The 22,369-nt window shown below is 46.7% G+C and overlaps 1 protein-coding gene across 5 annotated transcripts in view; it reads right to left on the bottom strand.

Moving 5' to 3' along the window:
- The window catches only part of IPCEF1 (interaction protein for cytohesin exchange factors 1), a 98,823-nt gene extending 80,943 nt beyond the window's left edge, over positions 1–17,880 (bottom strand). For 4 of the 5 annotated variants that reach the window (XM_074990356.1, XM_074990357.1, XM_074990354.1 and 1 more), the window contains exons 1-2: positions 17,621–17,806; positions 15,942–16,147 (exon numbers count right to left, since the gene is read on the bottom strand). The gene's annotated coding sequence lies outside the window, so the exon portion shown is untranslated. Of the gene's footprint in view, positions 1–15,941; positions 16,148–17,620 lie in introns of all 5 variants that reach the window. The other variant, XM_074990353.1, reaches the window with a different exon arrangement.
- Positions 17,881–22,369: the final 4,489 nt, after the last annotated feature.

Below are 22,369 nucleotides of genomic sequence, written 5' to 3'. Positions count from 1 at the left end.
AGGAGAAACAAAATCTCACCCGAATGAACGGGGAGGGAGAGTTGATTAAGTGCCTTGAAAAATGCAGTAGCGGGTGAACCTAGCTGAGAATAAAATACTGGCTCAACAACAGCATTGGCCAGGGGAAGGCGTTGTTTAACATTTTGTGAACAGAAACCTAAAGCTCAGAGATTCTTTTAAAATTATTCATTTCATAACCTTGCATCACTGTTTCTCCCCCTCCCACCACCTTTGGCCATCAGCTATAGGCAGATTTCAACACAAATAGGGTCTATTGTATGTACACAAGTTCATGTGTTTGTGTAATTAATAGCATGCAGTGGGTTATCTTCATACCAGTACTTCTGTAGACCACTTTCCTTCAGTAAAGCTGAGACATCTGTCAGGAACTCACCTGGCTCCAGACTCAGTCACCTACTAAACCAATGAGCTCAGCAGGGCCCAGATAAGCCCTCACTAAGTGACAGTGTTCCCTGACAATACAGAAGGGCCAATAGATAACCTTTGTACCAATAGCAGGACAGTGGCTGCTCACCGTGTTCCGTGATGGCAGTGGTGCCTGACCTGCTTCCTGTACAAGCCCCAGCTCCTACCCATCCCTGCTCTCACTCCAACCTGTCCCCACCTTCCCTAGAACCTTCCCTGGATATTTCCCCTGACCACCCTTCAGGTTTTGCACTTGGGTTTGGTGACAGCTTCTCAGCCAGACTCTTGTTCCGACCACCCAGTCACACCGCTTACATCCCAATGCAACACCACCTTTGTATAAATCTCCTTAACCCTGTGCCTGATGCTGAATGTTCCAGATACAGTAGGTACCTGCTGTGCTCATTGTGTTACCAGTTACATCCAAATGTTCCACTAAGGCAAGGTCTATATTAGATACTTTTACTGACATGCTAATGCTGGTTAAGGGTGTGATTGTTTTTAAGGACACTTCTGTACTGACAAAAACCTAGTATACATGAAGTTATAACATCCAAAAAGAATATTCTTTCGTTGCTTTAAGCTGCATCTACACTCACAAGGTTTGCCAGGCTAGATATGTTGGCAAATACCGCTTAAAGAGTTCTGAAACAAGTGGAGGCCTAGCACAATCTGGGCACTCAGCTTTGGTAAAGCAGTGCTCAAAAATGACGCATTCCCTGAATGTGGCTCTATTAATTCTGCCCCCCTCACACACAGACTGGCTACCTGTTCCCCAGCTGCTAACCCACTTTAAGCACAGCCAGCAAATGTTTCTAGTGTTTGGTAGGGCTAATAGAATGACGGCAGCACTGTAAGTTCAGCTGATGGCCTGAGGCAAAGCAGTTAAAGAAACTTTGAAGGTAGAGAAGGCTGCATACGTGGGGGGCAGCGGGAAGGAGTGCAAATTTAATATCAGGTGGGCCTGGCCCAGCAAGCCTTTTGCTCACGGAAACGCTCTGCACATAAACTGCTTGTCTGATTAGCCCTCCAACTACAATACTTCTAAAACAATTGCTAACACTATTTTTGTTAGGATACTTAGTAAGAATCCCTTGTAGGACTCGCCTCAATACAGTAAATCCCTGACTTGCTCAGGAGTTTTGTTCATAAGTCAGATTTTGTGCACAACTCAGGGGAGCCAGGAAACTGACCAGGGCAGCAGGACTGGTCAGTTTCCTGGATCCAGCAAGGGAAGGGGAGCTGGGGACCAGGCAGCAGCTGGCTCCCAGCTCCCCTCCACTTGCTGATGTGGGAAACTGACCAGGGCAGCTGCTCTGGTCAGTTCCCCACTCCTATCAGTGGCAGCAGCTGAGAACCTGACTCTTGGCTGCCCTCAGAGACAGGAGCAAGGAAATCTCTCCTATCAGGGGCGGCATCCAAGTTGGCTGCCATCCTGACAGGAGCCGGGAAACTGACCAGTACAGCAGCCAGGCACCAGATCCCTGCCACTCAGAGTCGCCTTACCCCAAGAAACGCTACTTGCTGGAGTCAGCAAACTGACCAGCGGAGCAGTGCTGGTCAGTTTTCTGGATCCCACAAGTGGAGAGGAGCTGGGAGCCAGGCTGCCACCTGGTTCCCAGCTCCCCATCACTCCGGGGAGCAGGAAGCCCCATCAGGGCCCCTTCACCACCCGGTCCCAACTTATGCAAAATTTGACTTATGCGTGGCTGCTCAGGAATGCAACCTGTGTGTAAGTCAGGAGTCTGCTTTAGTCAACTCTCAAATATTAATGTCATCTGAATGTCTTAATATTCAAGGTCTCGTTTCTGTTATAGGCAATTTTAAATCTACAAAAAATCCATACAAATGTTTAAATTTTAAATCTACACAAAGTTATATTAGTAACAAAACAGGGATGTAAAACTGCGTATATTTTTATGTTTGCGTTACAAGTTCTAAAATAATGGCTTTAAATGCATGTGTGAGTGTAAACACACACACAGACTGCTAAAGCCAAATTAACACCCAAATTGTAGCTTTGTGAAAATATACATATGAATGCTCTGAATGAAAACATTCATGTGAATGTTATGAGTGTTCACAGTTAAGTTACAAAGGCCCGAAATGAAAGCTGTATAATGGAAATGGTGATAAAGTCTTGACTGGAGCAGAATTACCAGGTGCCAGCCCCAAGAACATTTGCTTGTCATTTCTTGTCAGCACTTTATGCTGAAACTGCAAATGGCAATTTTTTTTTCAGTTCCTCTTTTTATACATTACTCGCCCACTTCATTGCTCACTTGAGCATTTCAAATACTGTTGAGGAGGCAAAGAATGGCAAGTGTCTTCTGTGTTGTTTTTCTTTTTTTCTGCATTTCCTCCACACCCAGCTTACTTGCATTCTGCATTATTAAAGATCAGTTGACTAGGCAGAGGAAAGGAGTATTTATTAAGACATATTAAGAAATTCTCCGCTAACATGAGACTCCTTATGGTCTAGTGGAGTTAAATTAGTGCCTTACTATAGTAGTCAGTCACTAACAATCAAGAAATATGGTTTCTCTCTTTTCCCATTAATTCACTTGTTTGCACCATTAACTTAGCACTGGTGCAAACTCTATTAGCTGTAGCAGCAGCAGGAAACACAACACTGAGAATGACCAAACATTTTCAGTAGGGTGCTGCTTAACACTCTTGTGTTAAAACTAGAGTTTGTCAAGCAACATTAAAGTATCGGTACATCTACACTTGGAACTAACTTTCAAGTTAACTTCAAAGTTGAGGCTACTTTGAAGTAGCCTACAAAGCATCTATACACATTTTTCCTAACTTTGAAGTTAACTTCGAAGTAAGGGAGCCCAACTTCAAAGTCCTTACTCCATTCCCAGGAATGCAGTAGTGCCCTACTTCACAGTTTAACTTCAAAGTAGGGTGTGTGTAGAAGCTCAGCTTCGAAGCCTGTTGTACTTCGAAGTAAGCAATGTTGAAGTTATTTTGTAGGGTAGACACAGCCTCTGATTCAGTATTTACATACGAGGAAATTGAGGCATGAGTGTTAAATGGCATCCTGATTAAAAATAAAAACCTTCTGCCATTTCTAAATTGGCATTTCACCATTGCTACCAGCAATGAAGACGCACTCATTCTAGACTATCCAAACAAAAAAGCAGTCAAGTAACACTTTAAAGACTAAAAAAATAACTTATTAGGTGAGCCTTCATGGGACAGACCCACTTCTTCAGACCATAGCCATACCAGAACCGACTCAATATTTGGTAACATTCTGGTAATACTCAATAAAATATTCTGGTAATACTCAATAATCTGGTATGGCTATGGTCTGAAGAAGTCAGTCTGTCCCACAAAAGCTCATCTCATAAAATTATTTTGTTAGTCTACTTTAAAGTGCTACTTGACTGCTTTTTTGTTTTGATAGTATATAGACTAACACGGCTCCCTCTCTGTTACTATTCATCATTCTAGACTAACAACAGAAGCACTGGAAATTCCCATTATAGTTGTTTCCACTTCATGAACCTGGGTGAGTCACATGACATCTTGGTGTTTGGTTTCCCTATACATAGAATGTGAATAGTCCTTAACCATCTTTCCTTTAAAAAAAAAAAAAATCTGAGATTCACAGAACTATGATATGACCATGGTGATGCACTGAACGGACTTTTGTCTGGAGTAGTCCCTTGCAAGTCTTCTTTCTTTGTCAAGAGTCTGTATGAGAGGGGTGTGGCTTCTTAAATCCTTCAAAATTCCATCTTCCAAGCTCATTTGCAGTCGGTCTTATGCACCTCTTCCTTCACCGTCAGTTTTGTGAACCTTTCTTCCGCCTTCACTTCTGACTCTGAAAATCATTTGAGTTCCTCTCTTCAGCCGCTTTTAATGACCAAGATTCCACTCCATATAAGACAGCTGTTGCCCCGCTGTTGAACATTCATTAATTAGCTGTCACACAGACATCCCATCACCCAAACGGAGGTCTTTGAGGACACCGAAATGCTGTTGACACAACCCCAATCCAATCCAACATATAACTTCTTGGCATATAAAACCTTCACTGTCAACCAGCTAACCAGGTGGATAAAAACTATTTAATGTAATTGCCTTCCACGTACGGTGTTGTCATGTCTTTCAGTTCTGTTTCACAGGAGGCATGCATAGCTTTAGTTTCATCACTGCTGACCTTACGTCTCATGGATTCTGTCGTTTTCTCACGGCTTCTCCAGCATTAGCTGTAGACAGTCTCTTCAAGTAAGGCAATATCGTTTGCATAATCAAGACCATCTTATCTCTATGGCACTATGGCAAATTTATCTACTGTGTTTTTAACTCATGAACACCTTAGATTGAAAGGGAGAAATCTGTTTTCCTTTTAGATCCTGGTTTAATTTCAAATATGATTTTCATGTTATTCTTACTGATGTGATGGAATACGAAATTAAGTTGCAATATAGGATGACTGCATTCATTTTCTTCAGCTCACTAGTATTTAAAAAAATAATATTTTTGTAAAAAGGTCATTAAAGTTGCCACTGCTGACTCTGTCGGTGGGGGTGATCATCTTGATGGAAGTGAGGTCATTTGATAGGCTGGGATCACATGAAAAGAACTGTCATGCAAACAAGTTTCCAATCATCTGAATACATTTCACAAAGACACAATCTACAGTTTATGAATGGTGACAATTGCTGCTTATGCTGTGAACTTTCGTATTGCTGGGCTGTGAAAAAGGGTCATACATTTTCCTCTCACTGCTGAAGTCTTCAGCAGTGTAAGAATGATGACAGTACCTCTAAAACGTCGGCTCCCAAACTGGGCAACACGACTCCCTGGGGGTGCATGAAGAAATTCCAAGGGGGGCATGAGGCATCCCAACCTCCCCATCCATTCCCCCCGACCCCAAGAAAAAGCCTGCGCTGGTGTTACCTCCTGCAAAAATGAAGGTAAAGCCCACTTCCTGCAGCATCGTGGGGGGAGGCACATGCGCTGCTTCCCCTTCCCAAACAACAGTTGCTTTTCCTTCTGCCAGCTGCCTTCCTGCATGGGGGTGTGGGGGCAAGTAGGAGCTCCCGGTCCATGCCAGCTCCAACCACTCAGGCAGCATGTGCCCTGCTCCTCATTCCCCATGGCAGCTGTGCCCTGCCTGAGCAGTTGGAGGTGTTGCAGACCTGGGACTCGCACTCCCTCCTGCCCCCCACCGCAGAAAGGCAGCAGGTGGAAGGAAGTCGCTGGGGGGGCAACAGACCCAGCTTTTCGGGAAACACACCAGCTGTTTGGGGAAGGGAAGCAGCATATGCGCTTCCTGAGACCCCAGACCTGGTGTACAACTGTGGGACCCCCAGGTACCAGCCAAGCTGTCCCCTCCCCTCACCCAGCCCCCCATGAGTACCCTGCCCCCTGCCCAGGGTAGCACCCTGCCTCCTACCCCCTAGCCAGATACCTATACCCAGCTAGCTCCTGTACCCTATTTTCCACCCAGATTCTCCACCCCAGCCCACTCCCTAGCAGCCCTGTCCCACACACCGGATCCCTCATTTTTGGCCCCACCTCAGAGTGTAGAGGGGCCCACAAATTCCACTAAACCTGGAACCCCAGAAGAGTGAATCTGGCCTGAGGCCTTGAACCTCAGTCTTACCTACCCTCCCGCCATGGGACTGGGGTGCCAGGAGAGAGAGGTATGGAGGGGTTTGGTTGATTGGTTGGTTGGGTTTTTTTGCATCTCACTTGTGTGACCCCGACTATGTCTCTGTGGGTCAGTGACCCCAACGCAAAACAGGTTCCCCGCCCCTTCTATAAATACAGGCTATGCTGAAACATTTGTGTTGGACATATTTTATTTAAAAATGAAGCCTGGCCAACAAGCCCCAATCTGGCCACAGCATTATAACACACACACACACACACACACACACCTCAATCCTGAGCGTATCAAACACTAGAACCTTGTTGTCCTGAGCCTCTCACAGCCCAAGTCTTCTGCCACAACACTACTGCGCCATCTGCACACTGCAAATCTGTGTCCTGAGCTCATCCTACTCCCAACCCCACTGCCCTGAACCCCTCATTTACCCCAGCCTGAACTCTTGCACCCTCATATCCACAAGCCTGTGGTTTGCTCAGCACCCCAGCACTCCACCTGACCCCAACACTCTCCCGCCTGGAGACCACTCCCCCAAGCCAGCAACCCCTTCTCCACCCCTTCCCACACCCAAATCCCTCTTTCCCACCCCAGAGCCCTGTGACAAATCCCTGTCAGCCCCCTAGCGGTTCCTGCACTTCCTGGCAGATTCCTGGTGTGCCTCAGAGACTCCCAGTGGCCTCTTAACTGCCCGAGTCTTTCCCGAGGGATGGCTCACAAAGCGGGAGCCTCTCTCATCACGGGCAGGTCCTGGGTGGGGGTAAAACAGACCCCCTTGTGGGCATTTGCAGCTCCCCCACCCCAAGATAGCATGCTGGGGAAGGGTGGGGGGAGTCCAGACCCACCCACTAACCTGGACTCCGGCCCAGGGTCCCTGTGAGGACAAGAGGCAGCTAGCAGAGCTCTTGCCCCTGCCTCAATGTAGCGACCTCACCCTGGGCCACTTCGCCCACCACTTCCCCTTGGAACCTTTTTGTGTTGAGGACTTCTTGTTTGTTTTGAAGATACTGACTAACTCGGCTACCTCTCTGGTACAAAAAACCGAAACTCAGTTACTCACAGAGCAGTGTTCACCTTGTAAGATCCTCTATTAAGAATCACAGTGATGCCAACTCGCTTCAGGTGATTCACCCACCTTTGAGGGGTCACACCCACCCATCCACTCAACACTCAGGAGAAGTTACGTTCTCAAGGGCTGAACCCCCACCAACTCCTGACCCAATGTCTGGGGTATGGTACTGTTCTCAGCAGCTTTCCACTCCTCCTTTCCACAGTGAAAACAGTTCTTTAAATACTGAAACTGATTAAGCTATTAAGAAAATGAAATTGTGTGAAGGAAACAGATTTTGAGGGTAGTAGGTGAAAGACAAGAGACAATTAAGGCTCTAATTGGGCTGGCTTTGCATTGCTCATTCCTGCTTTACGACACGTGCTTCTATGGTGTCCTACTTCTCAACATCTCCATCCCTTGCTGAAGGGTTTGTCAATCCTGGGCATTTAGCCAGAAAGGTAACAACATATTTAGTGAGCTCTGGTTACTCCTCTTCCTGCTTTCTAACCCCAACCCTATCAGTAGGTCTCTTACTTTTTTAAATGTCACATTCTTGAGTGCATCTCCTATATTGAATACTGCCTACTAAAGCCTCTAGTCCCAGCGCCTATCCATTGTGGTGTTGAAAACTATGAAGAGTCAATTCCAGAATTTCACAAGAAACTAATGAAGCAGTATGACAGAAATTCTCTCTTGCTCCCAGATAGTCCTCAGCAAAGCCTTTTCCCTTGCCAGATGTTTCACTTGAACCCATGTCCATCTCCTTCTCCAACCTCCAACCTTAGAATTGCCTCTGAACATGACCCAAGGTGTAGAGGGACAGCACACGGCCCTTTTCACCCTGTGGATGTCACAGCAGGACCTGGCAGAGCAGTCACAAAGAAAGGCCCATGCACCTCTTCACAGCATGGAAAGGATTTCTGAACAAGCCTTGAATAAACTACAGCAGAAGCTGAGATGTAGGCAGTGGAAGGTCCACAAAATCCACATTTGTGGAGATTCAGGGTTCCCACTCCATTAGATTGGTATGTGGGGCCAGATTTTCAAAAGCGCTCAGCAGCCAATGCCCATAATTAGCTCACACATTCTTAATGGAGAGGAAACCAGTATTGCATAAGTAGCCCTACTCCAATAATCTGAAGAAGTTGGTCTTACCCATGAATTCTCATTATCTGATAAATTTGTTAGTATTTCAGATGCTGCAGGACTGCTTATTATTTGTGTAGCTCAATATCTGTTCATGTCTACTGAAGGTGATGTGGAACTGAGACATGTGAACCCTTCCTCCCCAACAACAACAACAACAACAATCTGTTTCTTAGGGTTTCTTCATGTCCAGAACAGAAGATTTGTCTGTAATATGTTACTTCCGCTCACTAAAATTCAGAGCCCAGTTCATCCTAGATGTTCCTATTTATTTATAAGGCTTCCCTAGCCTGAGGGCTTTGCCAGTCCTCTGAAAGAGCATCACAGGCTGAGGAGTCCACATCATCCTGAAAAGAAATTCTGTTGTACTGCGTGTCTCTCAAGAAACCTGAACTGCTCTGTGATTCAAAACAAAAGCTGATGTTTCCTTAGCAGTGCTGGCTGCTTGAGAGCAGCTGAGGTTTATCTGTCATGGGTTTGCCAGGAACTTCCACCAGGTGGCAGCACCTCAGAACATTGCTCCAGGTTAACTTTTCTACTGGGGCATTCATAATTTTAAAGGTTGCTAGCAACAGTCTGCTGGGAAGTGGCTGCACACACCAGACAAATGGAAACAGTTACATGCCCATAATGCTATGCAAGGCAGCTTGCTCAATAGACATTATTCAGTCTGTATGCATGCATACACTAAGCAGCTATTGCATAGCACTATATTGAAATCATCAGGCCTCCTACCCTTCAACCCCAGATCTTTGGGCTTTTGGCCATAAACACTGAAATGGAGACACTGAACTCCCAACATCAATTCTAGATCCTGACTCCATGAAGCATTCCACAACCCTATCTCCTCCAGCCAGAATGTCTTTCAATTATTAACTACCTGCTGGACTGTGAAGGATTTCTAATGGGCATATAATGAGTTCTGTTTTCCTCAGCATGCTAAGGCTGGAGTAAGCAGTGTTCTAAAAACAACTTATTTTTGTGAAGTGGCAGGCTCAGTGACCCACCTGAACAATCACAAAGACGGTGGGACCCCTCTTCTCCTGCAGGACTCAAACTACAGAGACTTTAATTTCAACCATGTGCTCCTTTGTCAAGGTCTCTGTTCAAAATGCCAGTGGGCCAAGGCAATAAGTGAGGCTATTAGTCTCTACAGGAGACTAGAAAATGTTTTTTTAACATGATGAGCCCATCCATTACAGCTGACCAAACCACGGTGGAAGTTCATTAAACTAGAGCAGTGTTGAGCTGTGTTATATTTTAGAGGTCGTGATCCAAACTATGCAAAATTTTCCTGAAACTGATACTTTCAGCCATCAAAAAATTCCCTGAACAATACTCAGATTAAGCACTTAAAGGCCTTGCATGGTCCTGCTCTACAACACGCATGGAATAGATGAATAGGAACTTAAGCACAACTTTCTCTGAACCTAACCAAACTACCCTTGGAGCAGAAATGGATGGCAAACAGGGATTTTTCAAAAAAGGGCACAGGAAGGTTATTAAGATCCTGACAAAACTGTTTATACAGACCACACCTCAATACCCTTTGAACAATTATCACCTAAAACAGTGGTTCTTAACCTGGAATGCACGCACCACCTGGGGGTGCGTGATGCCCTTCCTGGGGGTGCGAAACATGCTAGATTTTTTTAGAAGGTAAATCACTGAAAACACAAAATTAAGCACAGGCACGTAAGTACAACTACTTCGTTTCACCAGGCTTATGTATTTATTAACATTATGCATGTTTAATAACAAAACTATTTTACATATATTTGATATGCATTTAAAAGTGTGTAGCCCCCCCACCTCCATTTTTGATTTTTGATAAGGGGTGTGAGAACATATTTTGAGAACCAAAGGGCTGCAGGCTGAAGTAAGGTTAAGAACCACTGACCTAATACAAAGCTCCAGTTTCTGTAGACACCTATACCACCACCACTACAGAAGGACAATCCAGGAACTTAAACAGAACTCACCCTCTACGTGTAACAGACATCGCAAACTACAAATCTTAAGCCTTTTTACAGACAACTTTCCAGTAGCTTGTAACATCACACACAGTCTGGTGATTTGTATGAGTCTATTCATCAAAATAAGAAAAAATACGGGCACTCTATGTTAAGAAAAATGAGACTGAAAATTAGCAGAAAGAAAGAATACAAGGATCTCTGAGATCCTAGTAAAAAAAGCTTTGTTATTTTTTAAGGACAAACATATTACACAGACTTGCCTCCAGTAGAACTTCAAAAGATTTTTATAGTGATCATTTTGTTCTCCCTGCCAAAAAGAAAGTTAAAAAGGGAATTCAAACACAAGCTATGGAATTGCTCTGTCAGAGCATAGCAGTGGCTAAAAAAATCAATCATTCTAGACGGAGTGAAATCACCTCCTACCTCTTTCTCAGTGACACTGCATAGATCAGGGGTGAGGAACCTTTTTCTGGGTCTGGAGCCATTGACCCATAAACAAATCAGTTGGGGTCCACACACGAGAAGAAAAAAAAAATCCAAAAAAACTGTCACTGATCTGGTCCCTGCCTGAAAAACAACACTCCCCTTGCACACCAGGGCTAGTGCATTTTGTGGGCCCTCTTGGCACTGGCATTGGTGTGCAAGGGGAAAGAGGGGTTCAGAGTGGGAGGGTCTGCCAGTAACTGGCATGAGATGCAGGGTCTGGGCAGGAAGGAGAATGCAGGAGCAGGCTGGGCATTGAGGGCCTCAGAGGGCGGGAGGGTACAGGAGCAGGCTGCAGGTGGGGAATCTGGACAGGAGGTAGATGGAGGGTTTGGGGTGCAGAACTGGAAGGAAGGGGTAAGGGTGTAGGTGAGGGGTCTGGAAGGAAGGGTTAAGGATCAGGGTGAAGGTGAGAGGGATAATGCAGGAAGAGGGTGAGATGGGGCTGCAGGAACAGACTAGGGGCATGAGGTGTGGATGACAGGGGTGCAGGTTACCTAAGCAGCACCTCTGGATGCACATGGCTCTGGGCCCCCTCCCACCCACTGCCCTCTACTAGGCTGATTGACTGGAATTCCAGTCACTCACAGCAGTGGGATGAAGCCTCTGGGCAGGGCTGCCGAGGCCACTGCTGCTCCCCCTCCCTGTCTTCCAGCTAGGGGAACAGCAGCAAGCAGCATCAGCACCACAACCAGACTTCATGCTCCCTGACTTCTCAGCAGAATCTGTGGGCCGGATCCAGCCCTGGCTTGCCTGATCCAGCCCGTGAGGCTTGGGGTTCCACACCCCAACTCTGCCGCAGGCCAGATGCTGAGGAGGAAAGCCCCGAGCCTCGGGGTCTGAATCCAGGCAAGCTGCACTCCTGATCTGTACCATAGGCCAGGGGCTCCCCACCTCAGTACTGATTCTTAGCCTCATGTGCTCTCAATAAACTAGGGGTTTGACCATGCATGGACTCCTCTGAAGGCACAGGGATCTGTTGATTCAGAGGTCAATACAGGATCAGGGATTAGGTGATTGATGGTAGCCACTATTACTACTAGGTTAATGAATAATTTGCAGACATTAAGTTGAGAGTCCTTTGAGAGAACAGTTTGAGCACTAATATATAAACGAGGTTTAATTCCCTGCTCTGCTATGGGCTTTTTGTGTGACCTTGAGCAAGTAACATAAAGCTAATGGCAAAACTCTCAGTGACTTCAGTGGTGTAAGAGCAGTAGTGCAAATAAATACATTAAAGACTGAGATGCTCAGGTGCAAGGGTTACAAGGATCATATACTAGCTAGACAGCCATTTTGTGAGAAGACTTAGTCAGTGACCGTCACCTCATCAATAGCAGTGTGCACCTTTGGACTACTAGAGAAACAAGACAAAGTCAAAGAAACACAAGAGCATATTAAAGAGCTCAGCCAAAGCATGGTAAATAAAGGCTAGGCCTGCGGCGTCCAATAGGCCTCCCGTTCACCATCACAGTGTGGCGAAATGGAGCGCCCTACACCCGCTCTGCACACGGGCCGCCCCACCACTTGATGGTACAAGCACATGGCGGCAGCAGCTGTGGCTGCTCCAGCCTGGGGCACCTGGGGCATCTCCAGCTGTGGTGCCTGGCGCTTCTCCAGCCCCAGGACCCACGCAGCCCTCGTGCCTGCAGCTGTGGGGCCCAGGGGGCCCAGTGCGGCTCACACAGCCTGGTGGTTCCAGAGTGGCAGCGGCAGTGGTTCTGGTGAGTTGCTGGCAGTTGCAGGGGTGTGCCAGGTTCTAGGGGAGGGTCTGTCTTAGGGCGGGCTGGATCTGCGGTGGGGGGGCTGGGAGGAGGCTGTGACAAACATGAAATGTCTACTGGACACCACTAGCTGGGCACTATAAACTATAACTGAGATACCCTGAGAAACCATGACCACAAAGGTGGTTAAGAGTCACCTGTTGCACTGCAGCCGCGCTGACCGCTAAGATTTCCCCAAATGGAAGAAACTCGCCTGCATAATTTGCAGTTACACAAAAAGACTTCCAGCTTGGGCTGACTCCAACAGCACGCAGCAGAGCCGATCCAGCTGCTAAAGAAGTCTTTGCCCTCAGCACGAGAGGTGTAACCCTTGAGCCTGCACGTTCTTATATCTGCACACAGCACTGTCCAACACTGAGGCTGCAAGCAAAGAACGACCACCTGTGTCAATCCAATTGCAGAAGTAGAGCCTAAATACAGAATCAGCTTCCTTTCATCTGAAATCAATGAAATAAAACAAATTTCCTGGAGCCAGCTGATGACACTGTGGCTTCTTCTCCACTCTCATTCTCCCGTCGGAGGCAGCACGATAATGAGGCAATTGGAAGCAGGCTAATGAGGTGCTAAGATTCATATTCAGCACCTCATTGGCATAATGGCAGTTGCACAAATTTTTAAGTGCAGACTTCGAATTGCAGGTTGACAGTGTAGGTGGGGGGCAGCTTTGAAATCAGTGTCCCACTTCGACATACCTTTACTCCCGAAGAACTATATTGGAGTAAGGGAACATCAAAGTGGGGCACTTATTTCAAAGCTGCCCCCATCTTCACTCTCAAGCTGCAATTCGAAATCTGCATTTTGAAACTCGCGCAGCTGCTGTTATGCTAATGAGATGCTGAATATGCACATTAGCACCTCATTAGCCTGCTTTGAATTGCCTCATTACCATGCCACCTTTGAGGGGGGAGAGAGGGAGAGTCTAGAATCAGCCAATGTTTCCCTCTTCTCAGGTAACGAAGGTGACCCAGCATAAATGCCAACTCTTCCTATTTTCACCAGTATTTAATATAGTCTTTTGACACTTTCTCAAACATTTGCAAAGGTTGCCAAGTCTGATGGGGAAGTTGATCCCTCCATACAACAGATTTTACCCTCCATTCCTTTATTTAAGCTGGTAGGGCCAGAGAAGAGGAAGGGTTTGCATGGAACTTGAGTTAGAGAAGGAAGACTTCTCACCACAAGCTTCTTTGTTTGGCATACAGAATTTAGAAAGCAGTACTCCTGCAAAAGTGGGGAGCAGCCTCTTCTTCCACCTTTAACTTCCAGGGATGTTCCCCTTTGCATTAATCTCCTCTGCTGAAAGAATCTTTTCTCCAGGGGAGGGAGAAAGAACAACAAAACTCAGGAATGATACCAACCCTTCTTTCAAAGTGGTATCCTGCCTGTCTCCTGAAGCTTGTCACAGAGAAAACACTCCTCTTTCCTTCCTTCCCCTCCTGCTTTAAGGAATTTATTTCACCCACTGTCCTCTCTCCATCCTGATCCAGAATCTAGCTCTCTGAAGCATGCAGATGTTTCTGGCAGATGATGTTGTTAGGTTTGCACTAACCCAGCAGAAGCTAAAGACACAGGTGAGACAATAATGAGAATGGAGGCACTGAGAGCCCCAGCTGTCTAACAGGCTTCAACAGATGGGCAGACTAAATGGATTTGACACATCACAGGCTGGGCCACCACTTCCAGCTGCTCCCATTGTCCAGAAACAGATAACCATGGTCTGTGAGGTTCTGTGCCTGCAGATGCTCAGGTAAATAAAGGGTCTGGCGGCCCACCAGCAGCTAACCCTAATAAACCACATGCAGCCCATGAGCCAGTTTCCTCACCCCGCTTAACAGGAATGGGTTTTAGCCAGGAGTGAAAGTAACTAGGTTTCTTAGCAGTACTGTGGTATGACACCCCCTGGGGGAGGGCTCGGAAGTGGGTTGGGGGGTGCAATACGACAGTTCCTGTAAGAAATTAAATTGGGGGTGAAGTATGAGGGGCTCAGTAGGAGATTGGGGGGCACAGGAAAGGGGGAGGGATGTGTGGGGATGCAGGAGTCAAGGCAGGAGTTGGGACTGAGGAGGAGCCCAGAGCAGGGGCTGTGCAGGAGTCAGGGCAGAGGCTGAGGATGGAGTGTGTAAGCAAGAGCAGGGGGATGCAAGGAAGCCATTTTGGGAGGGGGGTGGACTGCAGCCACACATACCAAGATGCTGCTACTCTCCTTCCTCTTCCCCTGATGATCAGGGAGTGAGAGGAAAGTGCACAGTTTGCACAAAGTATTCTTGTGCCCCTCCGCACAGCAACCAGGCGCAAGAGGATGGTACACAAGCTGTGTACTTTCCCCTCACTCCCTGGTCACTGGGGGAGGAGGAAAACAAGCAGAATCCCAGCACAGGTAGCTGCAGCCTCCCCCACTTTCCTAAAGGGCACTGGGGATGGGGCTGTAGCGTCTGGGGTAGCCCCAGCCAGTCCCTTTCTCCTGCCCAGCTGTCTGCTTCCTGGCAAGACAGCCTGCAGGAGAACCCTGGCAGCCTTCTTTCTAGAATGCCACACCAGGGCACACCAACTTTCATCTCTAATTGTGTCTAATAGTTTTTGGCTGAAGTGGTGCCAGCTAAAATAAGGACAAGGAGTCAAGCTTCCTAATGCTGGTTCCTAACTCAGCATTAAAGATTGATAATATGTTATTAGCACAACCTACAGTCAAGATCAGGGCCTCAACATACTAAGTGAAGGTGACTGCCGAAGCCCCCTTTGTGCCCCTGAAACAGTGTAAAGGAACCATAGCCTGCAACAGAATCAGGTGCCCACCATGTTCACTCCTCCTGAGAAGCCTCCCAAAGGAAGGCGTGATCCTGCCCCAGAGATCTTACAAAAATGAGTTAGCAAGGGCAAGCAAATCAGCTGATATCTTTGGAATGGTTAGAAGTGAATTCTGCTCCCCAGGAGCCACCTAACTCGACCATTTTTGATCTCTTCCAAAGTAATAATGAAATGAACTGCAATATTTAGAAATCTGAGTGTGTTTGGGTATCCATCAGGAATTAAACGCCAAACTCAGGATGCTGTGTATGCTTCTTATATGTGCCTTATGACCAGAGTCAAGCAAATAGTTTAAAAAATGATGTTTCCAGGCTCTGAAATGCCACTTCTTGTCAACTTTTTTTCAGTTGTTCCCATTGGTTTTATTTCTGTACAGACCCAAGCATAGTAATATCAGACCTATAATTTGTGGCTTCCTGACTCCATGACCATCATTCTGAAGGCATTCTCATGTTGCCATTCTGCTAGCTAAATATTTACACACATACACTGTGCATAACATTTACTTGTGTGTATGGGCAAGAGTTCAGCATATTTCACATAACTTTGCAGAGCCTACATGTGTTTCAGATCATGACAACATGTTCAAAATATGTGCCTACAAAACACATCTCATATGTATTGATACAAAACATTACCTGTTTGTCCTTAATGTATTTTCTCTATAGAGAAAAAAGACAGAACTAAGATAAGATTTCCTGTTCTCACGCAAGATCTTTCCTCATTATTAATCATTTGCAGTTCCAGGCCTTCATTGGGAATCAGTTGTGCATTGTTTTATCAGTGGTTTATGAACTCAAAATTTAGGTGAGATAATACACACAACATCCAGAAAACACCCATCCTGTAAAAAATAATTCAGAAAAAACAAATGACATTTGATCATTTTAAAGCAATTATGCTGGGAAAGGAAAGTATGTTACTGTACTTGCTTTATAGCCAATAAAGTCATATCTGTTAGGACGCTCCTTCCAAGAGGTCCCTAGCGTGCAGCCAGAACAACTGTGGTAAAGAAAGGTTGGTACATTTGGCTGTGGTTGGACTTAAATAACATTTTTGCAAAAAATCTGCTCATAAAACAGTTGGTTCTATTCACACAGGGGGAAAAAAAAGGTGTTAGAACCTGATGCAGTCCTAGTTTGTCATGGTTCATTGAAAAGCAATGTTTATGCCCTTCTCCTCAGCATTTCATGCGACCAGGTACAGAGAAAATACTTGAGGAAATTTGCTAGGATGCTCTAGCCACGGGCTAATCCCAGCCTACAGAGAACAGCAGAGGTGGCTTCAAGCCACATTTACACCATTCTTATTCTAGGCTGCTCCACACATCAGAGGCAAGACTCCTTCTACCAATACACCAAATATGCAGCTCCATAGGGCGCTATGAAATTGGAGGCACCAAACTGCCTCAAATTCTGTGATGCCCTAATGGATGCATGCTGCATATGAGGCAGCATTGACTCTGGTGGCCAGTCTAATCCCCTTTCCAGGCCCCCACAGCTGTGCCAGCAGGGCTGTCCCTCTGGGGGCTGGGCCTGAGACAATGCTCCTCCCCAGCCTTGCCCACACTCTACCCCTTCCTCCATGCTCCCTCTCCCAAGCTATGTCACCCAGGAGAGCAGACAGGGGCCTGATGCTGGCAACAGGGCTAGGATCCACACCCCCGCACTCAGCAGCAGCAGCAAGAAGTGGAGTGACCCAGCTCCACCCCACCAGCTCCCAGCTGCATTGCTCCAGTTCCACTCCTTCCCCCAAGCCCACTCAGCCAGTGATGCAGCTGGGAGCCAGGGGAAAGGAGTGGGCTAGAGCCTAACCCTGTCAGGCTGTCATGCTCCTGTCCCCTGTCACTCCGAGCCTAAGCCCCTACAGCTCCATGGGAGTGAGAGGGAGGAAAGAGCAAGTAGGGGACAGGCACTCCTCTGCCAGGGCAACACTTTGAAGGCATGAACCTTTCAGCTGGGTCTCCTACACTAAAGCCCCCACTCTTGTTCTGTCTCCTAGCGTCAACCAAGTGGGAGAAGTAGAGGTTGCCACTTAAAAAAGCAGCCGCAGCATCAACATGAGCTCATCAGCCAGGAAGGGCAGAAATGTGGGGATTTTTCTCCCCAAAATTCTTGTCAGGCTTTTCTGACTCTCCCCACCAGGTTTCAGGTTTGAAGTAGAAGTTCAGGCCAGTTCTTATTTTATCCAAATAGGTTTGCCAACCTTTACATGAGAAATGAATTCATTCAAAAAGGTAACAGTGCTCCACAGAACCAACCACATTTTCAGCAGCGGAACGTCTCTGTAACATAACAGTTAATCCAGAATGCCTTACCTTATCCCAGAGGACAGAAGAGGGTTGAGCCGAAGGATAAATGTGTCTATACAACCAAAGGAGGCAAAATAAAACATATTTTAAGTTGTGCAAGTGGCGCCTCATAGTCTACAATCTGTCAAGTTAAGCAAACAAAAAGAAAAGAAAAAAATCCACCTTGTAAATAAAGTGATTACAAATCTAGCTTCTAAATTCTGGCACGAGGCCAGGAGCTAAGTGTGAAGGACTGAAAGGAAAATCCATTACAAATTCCTTCAAGCAGAAAGTCTGTGTTTAAAAGGCACGGGATAGCAGTTTCCAAAAGCTCATGAAGTCACAGCAGTATTTCCAGAGCAGAACCCCCAAAAAACAAGCTGCTGAGACAGAGAACAAATTAAATATGACAGCCTTCTTACTGTACAAGTCAGTTTTAAAGTCAGCTGTAAGGAATCTTCCACTTCTTTGCCTGCGCAACCCGTGCTTGGCATAAACATAGCTTTTTCGTCATCAAAGCACTTTACAAGCTAATTGTACTGAAAATGCCCTATTTGAGCATCTAAGCCAAGGGTGTCCAACCTTTTTTCATCAGGGCCCACGTGGCAATTTTTTACTTGTTCTGGGGGGTCAAACACAATACAGCCCCAAAGCACCACCCCTTACCTCAGCAGCCCCAAACCACCCGCTTAACATCACACCTGGGGCAGCTCCCTGCCCTGCTGAGAGAATAGGACTCAGTTTAATTGGTTTAATGGCAGGATCCCTCCTGCCGTCCATTAAACCAATTAAATTGACTTCTACTGAAGTGTTTCTCCACCTTTTTTATAAAGTACACCTTTTTTGAAAGAGTACCCCAGTTACCCCAGTAGCCACAATTTCAAGCACACAAAATCCCCAACTCCCCCTCCCATCTCCAGAGCCAGGCACCTCCAGCTCCCCAATTTAAACCACTCCCCTTTTCCATTCCCCCAAAACCAGGCACCCCCCTCGCTATAATCCAATGGCAGCAACTCAGTGGAGATGCCACTGCCACCACCACCACCACCGCCACGTGCTTCTCCCTCCTAGCGCTGGGGAGGGATGCATGGGCAGAGCAACACACAGTGCTCCCACCGCTCTGAGCACTTTATTGCTCAAAAAGCCACATGACAGGAGTAGCTCTCAGTGCCCTGCTGCTCTGAAACAATAGGACTGAATTGGTTTAATGGTGGTTAACCCAGTCAAATCAAGTGCTATTCTTTCAGCATGGCAGGAAAGAGGAGTAAGGTGGCAGCAGTGTGAGCCGCAAATGGCTTGTTAAAAAGCCACATGTGGCTCAGAGCCACCCAGCCACCTTTAAAAATGGCGGCAGTGCTGGTGTCACGGGCCAGATAAAAAGGCTCCACTGGCTGGATTCTGGCCCACTGGCCATGGGTTGGACACCCCTGATCTAACTGTATCTTAATTTTGGAAGAATTTGTTCTTGCAGGTAATTGTCCCATAACACACAAAGCTGCCTACCTATTGCATCCCAAACAAACTAGGCCCCTTTATCAGCCCATTGCACTAGGCTTTACACCCCTGCCAAATGAGTGATGGTGACAAGCCTGACAAGACACAGTGTTACTTTTGTGGAAATAATGTAGGAGCAGAAGATGCTGCGGGATGAGTCTCAAAGGAGGATGAACAAAGTCAACTAATTAGATTTGATTGATAGATCCTAGGTTCCAGGCATGTCTCAGTCCCCTCTTGCTGCAAAGAGCCTTGGAACCCATCTGTTGTGCTGAAGTGAAGGAAAAAGCTCTAGGCCTTGAGGCCTGCAGGGTGCTTTTGGGGCCTGGTAAAAGGCTTTTTTCAACATGCTGCTCATGTAGTCCTTTGGAGCTATCTGAGGGCTGCTGCGCCACCAACCTTGACTTCCTCTGCGCTGTTCCATCTGAATGAAGCTGTCCTGAATAGATGGATTTTGGTCACTGAGGAATGGATTCCTCCTGCACAGAGCCACCAGAGCAGTGCCCTTGCAACCCACCTCTCTGAGCTAACCCAGCCCACCAACAGGGCCCAGCATCTCAAAGGGCCCCAGAGCTCTAGCTGCCACCAAACCGCTGCTTTGGCAGTGGTGGTGGCCAGAACTCCACGCCCCTTGGAAGTGCCATAGCAGTGCTGCTCAAAGGCAGCTCTGAGGGACTGGGGGAAATGGGGTGGGGATGGCAACACTGCAATTCAAGAGGTGCTGGGGACTGACTGCCCTAAGACCTGCCCCCTTCTGCCTTTGGCCCCACTCCTTCTACCCCTGCCCCTGTTTCCAGCGCATGTAGCTGAACCCCCTCCCACCTTGCCCCAGGGCCTATGGTGGCTGTCCAACCTGGTTGACCCAACCAACAGCTAACTAGTACAAGGGAGTCTGGACATGATTTTAAAGCTACCTTTTCATGCCCACCTGTGAGCTGAACTGAGAGTTCCTCTGTCGCGTGTCAGGATCTGAGCCCCTGTGTTTTCTTCTCGTGGGCCATCAGAAGGACGAGTTCTCTTCCCCTCAGTAATCAACAGGGATAGAATCTTAATTCATTTTAAGTGACAGCTTACAATCTGCAAAAATTGCCAAGGCAACTAGACTCCCATTCTACTGGCCTGCTTCGAAAGGAGACCCCATCAGTTCAGAACTGGAATATTAGCCATCCAGACTGCGACTTCTACTGAAGACATGTGAACCCAATTGACACGCTCCTACTAGCTTAGGAAAGCCAGCATCTGAGCCAGAGAACAGAGCTGCCAAATGGTCTTCATCCATGGGGTACTCCACTCTGATCCAAAGCATTTGCTTCTGCCCTTTAAGCCTGTTGAACTCCTGCTGTTATTTATTATGGCTGTGCCTAGATGCCAACTTAGACCACAGCCCCAATGTCCTATGTTGTGTACAAACATAGATTAAGAAACAGTCTCCGCATCAAAGAATTTACAATCTAAATAGATGGGACAGACACAGGGTTAGCACTTGGGATGTGGCACAAAAGCCATATTAACATTTGCAAATTGCATTATGTTCAATGGTTTCTTCCTTGTTTTAATAAAACCTGGTTCCACTACTTTAATTCAAAAGATACAAGGAGCATGCAGCCAGTGCTATCACAAACTAAACTGTTTGTGTCCTCTTACTGAGTGAGCAGAAACATGAGAACTGTATTAAGTGGTGGAGTTCCACACTGATGTTTCTCAGGAGCAGCTGTTTATCATCAATCCAGTGGCCTTCCCCCAAATAGTGGTGCAGGGATAAAGTGCTGCGGTTAGGATCTGTACATTTTGTACTATTCAAGTAGCAAAATGTGAAGCCATGGCTCATTATGTGACGATTCCCCCACCGTGGTACAGACCCTTTGATACCTTTTTATGTCCTCCCCTCCCTCTGCACCTCTTAACATAGGGGAGGTGTTGGGGGTGGGACATGGTGCATTTGCACACTTCCTGGCAAGTGGACCACACTCCCAAAGCTTCTTAGGGGTCACAACCTTCTGGCTGACATTAGACCAGTGGCTCTCAAAAATTGTGTGTTGGTTTCCCACAGGAACCCTTTGAGTGCAACCTCAACCCTTCATAAATTAAAAAGGGGAATGTTTGATTTCAAATAAAATTAAATGCAGTTTTAATTTATGTCACTAGGGCTATCAGCCCTGCACCTGTCGGAGTGCACAGTGGGTGCTATGCCAGGCACAGAGCTGACAGCTCGTGACCCCAGGCAATAGCCTTTCCACCCCCAGCCTGAGAACCTCTGCTTCAGAACAATCTCTGTGCTACTCTAAAGCGGACCAGGCTCAGCACAGAACACGCTCAAAGTTCAAAGAGGCACAGCTTGAGTGAGGCTGAGGCTCTAGGCCAAGGAGTGCTGCTACCGGTTGAACGTCTCTAGTCCGGCACATTCTGGTCTGGCAACATCTGTGGTTCGGCATGATTTCAGTAGCCGGACAAGCGCTTATCCTGGGTGTGGCCAAGTTGCCAGCAGTCCTGTAAAGTTTGTTTACAGCCACCAGTCCTGGCTCTGGGTCTGTGTGTTTATTTAGCTGTCATGTACCCCAAATGTCTTTTAAAATCCCAGTAAGCTGTGGAAGTGTTGTTAACGCTGTTAGACAACACTGAGGTCCTGTAGGCCACCAAATTCTCATCCAGTCAGGTCAGGTCCTGAGGTTGCTGGACTAGAGAGATTCAAGCTATAGAAGGATATCCTCGTTTAACAAAAACTGAGAAATACTTCCTAGCTGTAAATGAAGGTTGCTTTAGAGGAGCTCAAAACTATATCACACACGTTTCCACTCCCCTGCGCATTTTTTACTTTTACTAGAACCAGAGAGAACCCCCCCCCCACTGATTCTAGGGGGGGAGTGTCACTTTCTTTTGACTCGTTACCCTCTTTCTACCTTTTGAGTCTCTCGTAGGTTTCTAAAGGACAGGAACATCTCCATCTGCATGCAGGACAAAATAGCAGTCTAACAGAGCGTGCCTTATTCAAACCACTCTGATTATGCAGTTTTTCCAGGCGAACTTTGCACAAAATGCACAAATGGCACATTGTGCCTGTCTGAATCAAGGACACAGTTAATAGTCCAAGTACACATCAACACAATCTCTATTTGAGAAACAGAGGAAGGGCATGTTTAACTCTTTGGAGCGCAGTACATTCAGATCAATGGCTGACTATAGCTACAGTTCTTGCTGTGCACTGTTTTTAATAACCTTTTCCCTGACATACTCCCTCATTGTAGTGTGTATGTAGGATAATGGACTTATTCAATAGACATCTCT

Source organism: Carettochelys insculpta, chromosome 3, assembly GCF_033958435.1.
Source record: "Carettochelys insculpta isolate YL-2023 chromosome 3, ASM3395843v1, whole genome shotgun sequence".
NCBI classification, from domain to species: Eukaryota; Metazoa; Chordata; order Testudines; family Carettochelyidae; genus Carettochelys; species Carettochelys insculpta.
Note: the sequence above shows the minus strand (reverse complement) of the source record. Positions and strands in the feature narration are given on the sequence as shown.